Source organism: Megascapheus bottae, chromosome X (genome assembly GCF_031878675.1).
Source record: "Megascapheus bottae isolate mThoBot1 chromosome X, mThoBot2.hap1, whole genome shotgun sequence".
In the NCBI taxonomy this organism is placed as follows: Eukaryota; Metazoa; Chordata; class Mammalia; order Rodentia; family Geomyidae; genus Megascapheus; species Megascapheus bottae.
Window position 1 is genome coordinate 103,753,802 of NC_143547.1, and position 11,345 is coordinate 103,765,146.

Genomic DNA, 11,345 nt, shown 5'->3' on the forward strand with positions numbered 1-11,345 from the left:
TAAACAATGTGGATTGAGATGAGATGAGAAGATGGGATATTTGAGAAGTTGGAGGGAAAGTGGGATGGGAAGCTGGCTATAGAGAAATAAAACTATATAAAGATGGAAATCAATTTTTTCCAGTTCTGGGGCTTGAACTCAGGGGCTGAGCACTGTCCTTCTGCTTTCTCAAGGCTAGAGCTCTACCACTTGTGCCAGAGCACCACTTCTGGGTTTTTCTGTGTTTGTGGTACCAAACAATTGAACCCAGTCTTCATGCATGCATGCCAGGCAAGCACTATTCCACTAGGCAAATTTCCTGGCCCCCAAACTCAATTTTTTGTACAACTTACATACTTGAACTTTTAAAATTACATATAGCCTTATCATAAATCTACTAAGCAATCTCTTATTCATGTACATGTAAAAAGTTACATCCACACAAAAATCCATGTAATAATGTTGTGTTAATTTCATAGTCATCTAACACAAAGTAAGCAGGATGTTTTTAATACTATTAATTGTTACAATGTATTACAAAAATTTTAAAGAATGACCAAGATTTCAAGAGATATGACTGAACCTCAAACACTTATATTGATAAGTTGAGATAGCCAACTGGAAAATAAGTAGAGAGTTTTTTGCCCCATTTGTGTAGCATTTAGGGAAGAGAAAAACCATAGAGTGGGGTTTGGAGCATGATCTAGTGGTTGAGTGCTTGCTTAGATGAAGCACTGGGTTCGATTCCTTGGTAGCGCACACACAGAAAAAGCCGGCAGTGGTGGTGTGGCTCAAGTGGCAGAACTCTAGCCTTGAGAAAGCCCAAGGACAGTGCTTAGCCCTGACTCCAAACCCCAGGACAGGCAAAAAATAAAAGAAGAAAGAAAAAATAGAGAAAAATCATGGAGACTGTAAATGTACAGAGACAAGTGTAAATAGGCTGGTTACGAAAGACTCATTGAAGCAGCAAATTTATTTTGTGATACTATAATAAGTAATTAATGTATTATGAAACTTTAGAGAATTTTCATTCTTGTTCACTCTTATGTGTGTGCTTATGCACGTGTGTGTGTGTGTGTGTGTGTGTGTGTGTGTTTGTCTGTGTGTGTGTAGTGTCTTAAAATAAGAGCCTAGAACTCTCCCTTGGCTTTTTCCAGTGAGGGATGGAACTATAGCTCTACTTTTAGCTTTTTGCTGATTGGTTGCATCTAAGAGTTTGCTACATTTGTTTACTTGGGCTTGAACCTTGATCTTCAGATCACAGCCTCATTAGTAGCTAGGAATACAGGTGTGAGCCACCATCCCTCAGCTAAAATCATATTGGTTTATAATATGAAAATTGAATTTTTGTGAGGACTGAATCCAGGATTTCATGTAAGTATAAAATCTAAAGTGTGAAAATTAATAATTTTGAATATTAACAAATTCCAAGATGAAATCAAGACTCTCATAAAGTATTTTAGTTACACTGAGAATGTATGGAGTCAGGCGAGTGCCCATGACTCACGCCTGTAATACTAGCTATTCAGGAGGGTGAGATGTGAGGATAATGGCTAAAAAGAAGCCACCCAGGCAGGAACATGCATGAAATTTTTATCTCCAATTTACCACCAAAAAGCCAAAAATAGCACTATCTTTCAAATGGTAGAGTGATAGCCTTGAGAAAAAGAAGCCCAGGGACAGCATCTAGGCCCTGAATTTAAGCCTGGACTAGCACACACAAGAAACACAGCCAAGGATGTATGGAGAGAGGTACTAGTAGTTCATCGCTGTAATACTAAGCTACTCAGGAGGATGAGATCTATGGATCTTTGTTTGAAGGCAGCCTTGGCACAAGCTTCAAAAGATAGAAGTGGTGCTGTGACTCAAGTGGGTGCCAGCCTTGAATGGAAAAGCTCAGAGACAGCACTGAAGCCCTGAGTTCAAGCCCTAAGACTTGCAAACAAAATTATGGAACAAGTTTGGATGACTATGTGGGGCGAATATGTTGCTTAAATAACTTGAAAATGAATGTCATCAGGCAAAGTAAAAAGGAATTGCATGTAACTGCTACCCATGGTGGCACAGTTGGTTTTCATAGGAGTACAGGTTAACAATTGTGAAAGTATTTGTATTGTGGAATTGAACAAGGGCATAAATGGACTGGTGGAAGATAGATGCCAGATTTCTCAGTGGAATGGGATGTTATTGGTGGGTAAAGGGAAGACAGCACAATGACCTATGTGACAATAAAGTGATGTTGGGGTTCTCAGCACAAAATCATGTTCAATTTAATGTAAATACAGTCAATATAAATGTATCAACATGTATATGTGCATATGCATTTTATATAGATATAAACAGATGTAGATACATATATGTGTAAATATTTCCAAAGCATACAAAGAAATGTACAATCATTCAAATACTAGATGAGAGCACCACATGAAAATAACATTTGATCTAAGTCTCTCTTGTAGCAGCAAATATTCTAAATAATTTAATAGCATGTTCAACATAACAGTAAATTAAATGAACAAACAGGACATGTCCAAGGAATAAAAGTATGATTTATCATTAGAAAATGCTTTTAACTTTAATTCCCTGTGTACAAATTAAATGATTTTTGTAAAAACTCTGATCATGTCAATGGCAACATAAAAGCTTTTCAAATAAATTCAATACAAGTTCTTCGTAAAAAGAAAAAGTCGACTAAGAATAAAATGCAATTTTCATTTCCTGAAATGTACAGGCTGTACACTCAAATGTGAAATGTTTGAAGAATTCCTTTAAAGCCAGGGACAAAACAAAATATGTATACTATCTCTTGTACTTTTGAAAACTGTAGTAAACCACACAAAACAATATATTTCAAGAAGTACGAACCATATATTCTTTGAAAGTAGAAAAGGCGAAGTGATGGGTGAAGTTTGTAGAGATGGGGGAGAATGATAAAATAGGTGATATTTATTGATCAAGATGCATTGTATTGAACTAACATCTTGACTTGTAACCCCTTTGAATAGAAACTCAAAAAAATATAATTTTAAAAATAGGAGATACGGCTGTTGAAAATACATGCCATTTGGTGAAAATATTTTATTTAAAATTCAAAAGAACAATAATGTTAAATATTTTATAAGTTAATATTTTTTGCCAGTCCTGGGCTTGAGCTCAGGGCCTGAGCACTGTCCTTGGACTTTCTCAAGGCTAGAGCTGTACCACTTGAGCCTCAGCACCACTTGCAGCTTTTTTCTATGTATGTGGTACTGAGGAATCAAACGTGGGTCTTTTTGCATGCTAGGCAAGCGATCTACCAGTAGTCCAAACTCCTGGCCTCGTTAATTTAATATTTAAACAAAGTAAGGAGTTTATTTAAAAAAAGTATGAAGTATTTTATAGTCCAATTGGGAATCTTGCCTCATTAATGCAGTAAATACTTAAAGCATAAAAGAAAATACAGTATTCATAACGAAAATGATTTCCAAAGTGTTGTACAAAATTCAGCCAGATGTTAAGGGGGATATTTATAAAAGATTTGGTGATAGATTCATGTTAAGCAGTAAGTGGAGTAGAATATCATATTAAATACGAGAGAAAAATATGATGGAAAACTCAATTAGTTTAAGCAGATTTATTGCTTATTTTGGCCCCAAAATGAATGTTGGAGAGAAAAAATGACAATGAAGCAATTGTAAAGAATGTAACATGAAAAGGTTGTAATGACATTTAAGGTTGTGCCTAACTGCTAGTGATGTTTAGAAAGGGGTAATAGAGAATAGAAAATGTGTGTGAGAAAGTTCTTTAGCCTGCACAGATTGTCATGGCCACATGATAGGAGAAAGTGTTTGAAGTGGAACGTTCTACTTTATGTGAGACAATACACCACAGTAGCTTTATGAGAACCTCAGGACATGAGGATAATAGTTGAGGGGAAAACTAGGGTAAACTTTGGAGTTTGTGGAAATAGGTAAAGCCATTTTAGTGAAAACTAGTGCATTGTAGTAGCATTTTCCTTTATGAGTATGTAAACAATGGAGTGGAAATAGCAAATGAGACACAGTAAGATAGGCTCTTTATGAAATCTTGGAACCAAAGGTAAAAGAACTAGAAATTGAAGGAGGACTGAGAATAGGAGAAGATGGGGAATCACAGATTCGCTCTGGTCTTTGTTACTATACCTGGTGGGCCATAAGTTAGAGTGATGTAGATGCCTGGTTAGTTATTTTGAAAAGCAGTTAGATGTTATGGAAGGAGGCGTGCTGCAGGGTAAAAGAGGAGAAAATAGTGATAGGTTTTGGACGCCCTATTTTATTTATTGTATTTGAAGGAGGACTCAAAGGACAGTAGATATGTAGACAAGTTGACCTGACTCTGTCCACATCAGTCTGAAACGTCGCCTGGAACATATAGTGAATGTGGAAGCAGCAGACTTCAGCTACCATGTGTGTCTCAGAACTTTTATATGCACAGAGGAGAGTGGAGATAGTAAATGGAGTAATCTCAACTCCCACATGAATGTGAGAATCCTCATAGAGGAGTAAAAGAAAGACACACGTCAGAACACACGGCTTGGGGCCTGGAGTTTGGCCTAGTGGTTAAAGTGCTTGCCTAGCATGCATGGAGACCCGGGTTCGATTCCTCGGTACCACATACATAGAAAAAAGCCGGAAGTGGTGCTGAGGCTCAAGTGGTAGAGCTCTAGCCTTGAGAAAGTCCAAGGACAGTGCTCAGGCCCTGAGCTCAAGCCCAGGACTGGCGAAACAACAACAACAACAAAAAATAACACACGGCTTACTCACAAACAGAAACTACCCCTGCACGCAGTCCTGGGAGCCCCGTCCGTGTCCGAACCGGATGTAGTAGCTCGTGACTTCCGCCTTCCTACCGCAGCATGTGACTGTTGGCCGGAATCGCAGCGTGTCAGCAGCAATGGCAAGACAAGACACTACGTAGGCGTTTTTCCACCAGTTTCACCCTGTCGTATCCCAATATCCTTGTGAGGAAGAAAAAAACGTTAGTTTGCTTTTCAACATCAGACGAATCCATTTGGTCTTCCTGATGTAAGAGGTTTATTTGACTTCCGCGGGCGACAAAGGAAAAGTCACATGCAAACGTGGGCGTTTCAGAACAAGAGTAGAGCAACATGGAAAGGGGAAGATTAGCTCTAAAAACTATTTCCCCTACCTAATAGCTACGATACACCTCAAGTAGACTTGATGCGAACCCCTTCCGCTCACATCGTTTTTATGAAAAAAGTGCCTTTATATACATTTATTTATATACATATATAAATGCTTTATATTATGTTATGTAATATTTATTACACACTAGATACTATATAAACATTTTATGTTATTTATATATCATGTATTATATGCACTATACATATATATTTTGTACACGATACCCATATATATTATTTACAGTTTATCTTATATAATAATTATACTATAAAATACTGCATGGGGTGGGATCGAAAGTTTGGCCTAGCGGTACAGTGCTTGCCTACCATGTACCAAAACCCAGGTTTGATTTCTTTTTTTTTTTGCACTTTTTTATTGTAATTACTAAAAGGGTTACATGATATTTGCCAGATAGAAGGTGCATTAATTCACATACAATGATACCCTTTCACATGTCTTCGTACCTATTTCCGTCCCCCCCACAAACCCCCACCCGTCTTCCTTTTCCCCCCTTCCCTATCAAATTTCAAATATCCAAATACAAATAAATTCAATATATCAGATAATAAAGTGAGATACTATACCAATATGAGATAACCAAGGGACAGCAAAGGAGATGAGAGACAACATAGTACATTAAGGACAACAATCATTCATTATATGGCTTTTGTTTCAATATCCTGGAAGTCCTTTCAATTAGCCCAGGTTTGATTTCTCTGTACCACATACAGACAAAAAACCAGACATGGTGTTTTTGCTCAAGTGCTGGAGCTCTAGCCTTCAAAAAGCCCAAGGACACTGCTCAGACCCGAAATTCAACTCCTACTACTGGCACAAAAAAATTAAAAAATCTAAAATAGGATATACAATAATAGGAAAACCAATTATATGATACCTAATATATTTTACATGATACATACCATATCAAATATATACTTTAAGTGCATGAATAACATAAACAAATTTTATTATAACACTACCACACATGTATATTTACCACACTTACAATATTTGTATAGTACCTTTATATTGCCACCCACCACTCCCTTCTATGTCCTTTTCTTATTTATTATCTGCCACTCATGGGACTTTAACTCAAAGCCTGAGCACTGTTCTTGAACTTTTCTCAAACCTAGACCCCTACCCTTAACCACAGCAGCATTTCCAGCTTTTTTCCTATGTATGTGGTACCGAAGAATCGAACCCAGGACTTCATGCATACTAGGCAAGCACTGTACCACTAGGCCAAACTCCTGGCCCCTCTTTTTTATTTTTTTTATTTTGCCAGACCTGGAAATTAAACTCAAGACCTAATCACTGTCCTTGGGCGTTCTCAACACTAGCACTCTACCACTTCATCCACAGCACCATTACCAGATATTTTTTTTCATGTATGTGTTAGCAGGAACTCAAACCCAGCTTTTCACATATTCTAGACAAGCACTCTACCACTACACCAAACTCCTAGCCCTATACCTCCTTTCTTAAAAACATACTTTCTTGACTTTAAAACGGTACAAAACAGTTTTAATTGAACATATCAATTTCTGACCACGATTCATTTTGATCAATGTCACTCCTTCCAAGTTGTCTTCATACACACAGAAAATTTCTATCCTCTTCACCCCTCAGTATCCTTTCCACTCCCTGTCTTCCTCCCTCTGATCCAACACACTATTTTTTATTTACATCCCAGACTCATAATTATCACTGTCAATATTATTATGAATGACAAATGTATACTGAATAACATTCTCTGTCAGAAAACAGGTTGGACACTGTACATACCCTAAGTCATTTAACATTATAATAATCTAGTAAATTTCTGGAGGTGTTCTAACTCGCTTATACTTTTCTGTACTACTGTAATGTTTATTTCTATCTTGGAGAAAATGGATCCTTGTTCCCAACAGTCATCAGTCATGGAGAACACTCCAGATCAGAGTAGAACCTGTACACTGCTTTCACCCCTCAGATGCTCTGTATACAGTGGCAACATTTACAGCCCCTTCATTTCTGCTTCTGGAAGTCCATATAATATATGTCCTCACTTCTCTCTCCAGATTTAAGAAAAGTAAAGCCTTGGAATAAGAAGAGTCACCAGCAGACTACACAGAGCCCCACCTGGTCAATAGAGGGTGGTTTCCAGTATCTGCCCGAAATCAAGGTGAGGAGAGAGGGATCACAATAACACACAGAAAATCACATCCCCAATATGCCCCTGTTATGAGCTATGGGAAAACCTATGCATAAGGGTTGGCTGATTGCTCTGTTGTTGTTCTGATGACTCAAAGAGAAAGGTATTGGCTTAAGGCAGATGGCCTCAGGTCATCAGGGGAGAATTTGAAAATTTCACATATATAAAGATGACGACAGAGAAACCCCTCATCCATTTGACCTACACTGAATTTTGGCATGTTTTGGCTGACCCTTGGCAGTTACACCCAGATGTGGGATCTTCTGATTGCCTTTTTTGGTGTCAATACTGAGATTTGAACTCGATGTATCCCCCTATTGTTGGCTTCTTCGTTCAAGACTGATGCTCTACTATTTGAAGAACATGTCTACTTCTGGATTTTTACTTGTTTGATTTTTGGTTAATTAGCCATGAGTTTCATGGACTTTTCTTCTATGGCTGGCACTGAAGCATGATTCCTAGAACTCAACCCCCTGAGTACTTAGGAGTATAGGTGTTAGCCACCAGTATCTGTTCTCATTGTGTTGTGTTCCATCTCAGGTACGTAGACCCTTGTTCTAAAACTTTGTCACAGACTAACAAACGGGGGGTTAGGGCTCAAGCCTAACCAAAGTAAAATTGGGGTCCAAAGTAGACACAAAAATGTCATCTAGCTCAGAAGATAGGAAACTAACAGAGTGCAACAAACCCATCCTGTAGGACTGGGGGCCCAAGTGTAGTTCTTGTAGGATGCAGCCTGAGACAGGCAAAGAGAGGGTTGAGAGGCTGCTCAGTAGCTCTTCAATGAGATGCATGGGCTAGCAGATTGGGAGTTGGTTTGAAACAGTGTCTTCGAGTCATAGAGCAGGGTGCAGTGTCAGAAGTCAAGACTGGATGCACACACACTTTGAATGTTTATCAATGGTCATTACCTACATATTAGGGAACCTCTATTTTCATCCCCACAAATCCTACTTGCAGGCCCAGAGTCTGAGTCTTTGTGATCTAGTCTCATATTGTCTCTCAGACTCTTGGAGGCACAAGCCCACAAGGAATACAGAAAACCTGGAAACTTTTATGAAAAACACTGTGAGTACAAGTTCAACTGTGCGTTTTCAGGCCACTCACATACTTGCCTCTCTCCCCCAGCTTGTGAATCTTCATCACCAAGATCTGGACTGGGTCTGAGATCAGAGTCATCATGGCCAGAGCTCCAAAGCGTCGCCGCTGCATGGTTGAAGAAGAACTTCAGGTCCAAAAGGAGACACAAACCTTAGTGGGTGCACAGGATCCCACACCTATGGAGGAAGAAGTTTCCTCTTCCACTCGTCCCTCATCTTTACCTGCCCCCACCTACTCTACTCCTAAGTCTCCTTTCCGTTCCTCTTTCCCAGCTGCTTTCTCTTTTTCCCCTGTCTCCTCTCCCTTCTCTCCACCCTCCATATCCTCTAGCTACTATCCTCTGTTGCCCAGCATTCCAGAAGAGGATTTTGATGCTGCGGGAACCCCAAGTTCAAGCATTCCTATGGGACCCCAGAATCCTCGTAGAAATCAGCGGAATATAAGATCTGGAGTTTTGGGCCAGCCTCATTGGCAGTAATCCCAGGTGCATCTCCATATGATATAAAGAGGCTTTGACTGAGAGATGAGAGAGGGAGACAGAGAGGGGAGAGAGAGAGAGAGAGAGAGAGAGAGAGAGAGAGAGAGAGAGAGAGAGAGAGAGAGAGAGAGAGAGAGAGAGAGAGAGAGAGAGAGACAGACAGACAGACAGAGACAGAGAGACAGAGACAGAGACACAGAGACAGAGACACAGAGAGAGACAGAGACACAGAGAGAGAGACAGAGAGAGAGACACAGAGAGAGACAGAGAGGGAAAGAGAGAGAGAGAGAAAGAGAGAGGGAGAGAGAGAGAGAAAGAGAGAGAGAACGCACAGATTAGACTTGCCACAAAAATGATGCTGCTTCCGCAGACAGTTGTTAGTTCTAGAGCAATGCCCTACAGAAGGTCAGGGAGGTATAGAGATAAACAGTACAATATAGGTCAACCTCACTGTGCTATTTGAAAGACCTGGCTATTAATCTTCCTACTATTCTCAAATATTGTGTTTTCTTTTTACTCTACTATCTATTAGCTTTAGAATGCAAGGTGGAAACTTACATTCATGTTTATTGCTTTATACCCAGTGTTATAGAAAGCTTTGCTATTTGGTAAAACAAATCAGGGTGCCTTCCATCTCAATTGTAAGCTGTAACAAGATGCTGTGGTGTTGCAGTTTCCTTGGAAATGTGAAAGAATTTAACATTAAATAGACTAATAATTCAAATACTGCTATTTCTAGTTCTTTGTTATTTTGTCTATCAATAAGGAAAATTTAAATACATACACTGAAGTTTAAGTTCAAGTGCAGCAGAACACCAGTGACTCATGCCTACAATCCTAGCTAATCAGGAGGGTGAAGTTTGAGGATCCAAGTTCAAAGCCAGACCAGGTAGACAAATCCTAAAGACTCTACCTCCAATGAACTCGTAAAAACCCACAAATGAAGCTCCAGGTCAAGCAGTATTGTGCCAGACTTGAGTGTAAAAGCCAAATGAGCACAACATCTTGAGTTCAAGCCCTGATACATGCATGTGAGTTCATGCATGTGCACATATACAAATGCACGTTCAAGTGTAATAAGTGAAGAATCTGCTCAGTGGCCATTTCCTCCTGGAGCATATGCTCTTGCAAGGCCCTCTGTTAGCAGCCAGAAAACAGGTAATTCAGCCCTGTGCTAGGATGGTGGGGTCCAGGAACAACAGTCATTCCAGGGAGATATTAAGAGCTCCTCTGACAAGCAAATGCCAAGTAAATCAGAAAGGAAAAAGTGTGAAAGTCCAGGGGAGAATGACCTAATGTCAACACCAATGCAAGGCAGTTTGGGGTTGGAGAAACTGAAATGTCTCTGTAACAATTGGATTTTTGAAGCTGAGGTGGAGATAAGGTAGGGCTTAAGCCCATAATGTAAGCTTAAGCGGTTAGGAACCTGCTCTGTCCAGTCCCCTTTGCATGCTGCATATAGAAGAGAGGAACCTCTACCTTGGAAGATGTGACAGATGTGCCTGGATACAGCTCAATAAAACTAGGTGACATCTTTATCATCCAGCAACGATTTCTTGGAAGACAAGGGCAAATTTCTGCTGAGGCGGAAAAGCTTCTAGACAGGCATTCTTCTGCTTGGCTGAAAGAGCCAGAGCTAATTATTAAAATGAAATATCTCACTTGCATGGATCTAAGATGTGATCATATTTAAGTCTCTGTGGAGGAGAGTGATAATCCCACTTGACTCTAATAAATTTCTTTCAGGTCAAGACTCACCTCTTGTTGACCACCAGGAATTTTTCCATCTCCTCTCCCTTTCCCCAGGGTCCACATGTTTTCCTTTCCAGACTAAAACCCACTGTCCTAGGCTGTCAAACTTCAGTGAATATACCGATGTGTTCCTCTGGTAGCTTAATCTTGCTACAATGTTCAATGCTGGCTTGCCTCAGTAATAACTCAGGCTTGGCGTTTAACAGTGTAGGGAGAGGAGGAGAATTGTGTTTGCTAGAAGTCAACGGGATGTATGTGGGTAGGAAAAAAGACTGATGATTTCAGAGTATGGGTGTTGTGGATTTTCAACCTTTCTATGATATTCTGTTGTATGTAACAAGTTGTTTTAAAAGATCTCTGTCATGGAAAGGGAAAGCTAAAGTTATATTTCTGTAAAGAAAATAATATATAAAGAAAATTAAAATGCTTCTAGAATAATTAAGTTTAGCAATGTTACTGGATATAAGAATTTTATTTGCAGGGCTGGGAGTTTGGCATAGTGGTAGAGTGCTTGTCTATCATGCACGAAGACCAGAGTTCGAATCCTCAGTACCACATATATAGAAAAGGCCAGAAGTGGTGCTGTGGCTCAATTGGTAGAGTTGTAGCCTTGAGAAAACCCAAGGACAGTGCTAATACCCTGAGCCCAAGCCCAGGATTGGCCAAAATCCCC

At 39.6% G+C, this 11,345-nt stretch overlaps 1 long non-coding RNA gene across 1 annotated transcript in view; it reads left to right on the plus strand.

Moving 5' to 3' along the window:
• LOC150041697 (uncharacterized) overlaps positions 1–9,098 on the plus strand; it is a 94,948-nt gene extending 85,850 nt beyond the window's left edge. The window contains exons 2-3 of the long non-coding RNA XR_016533736.1: positions 7,208–7,311; positions 8,470–9,098. This is a non-coding gene — a long non-coding RNA (uncharacterized LOC150041697). The remainder of the gene's footprint in view (positions 1–7,207; positions 7,312–8,469) is intronic.
• The last annotated feature ends 2,247 nt before the right edge of the window (positions 9,099–11,345 follow it).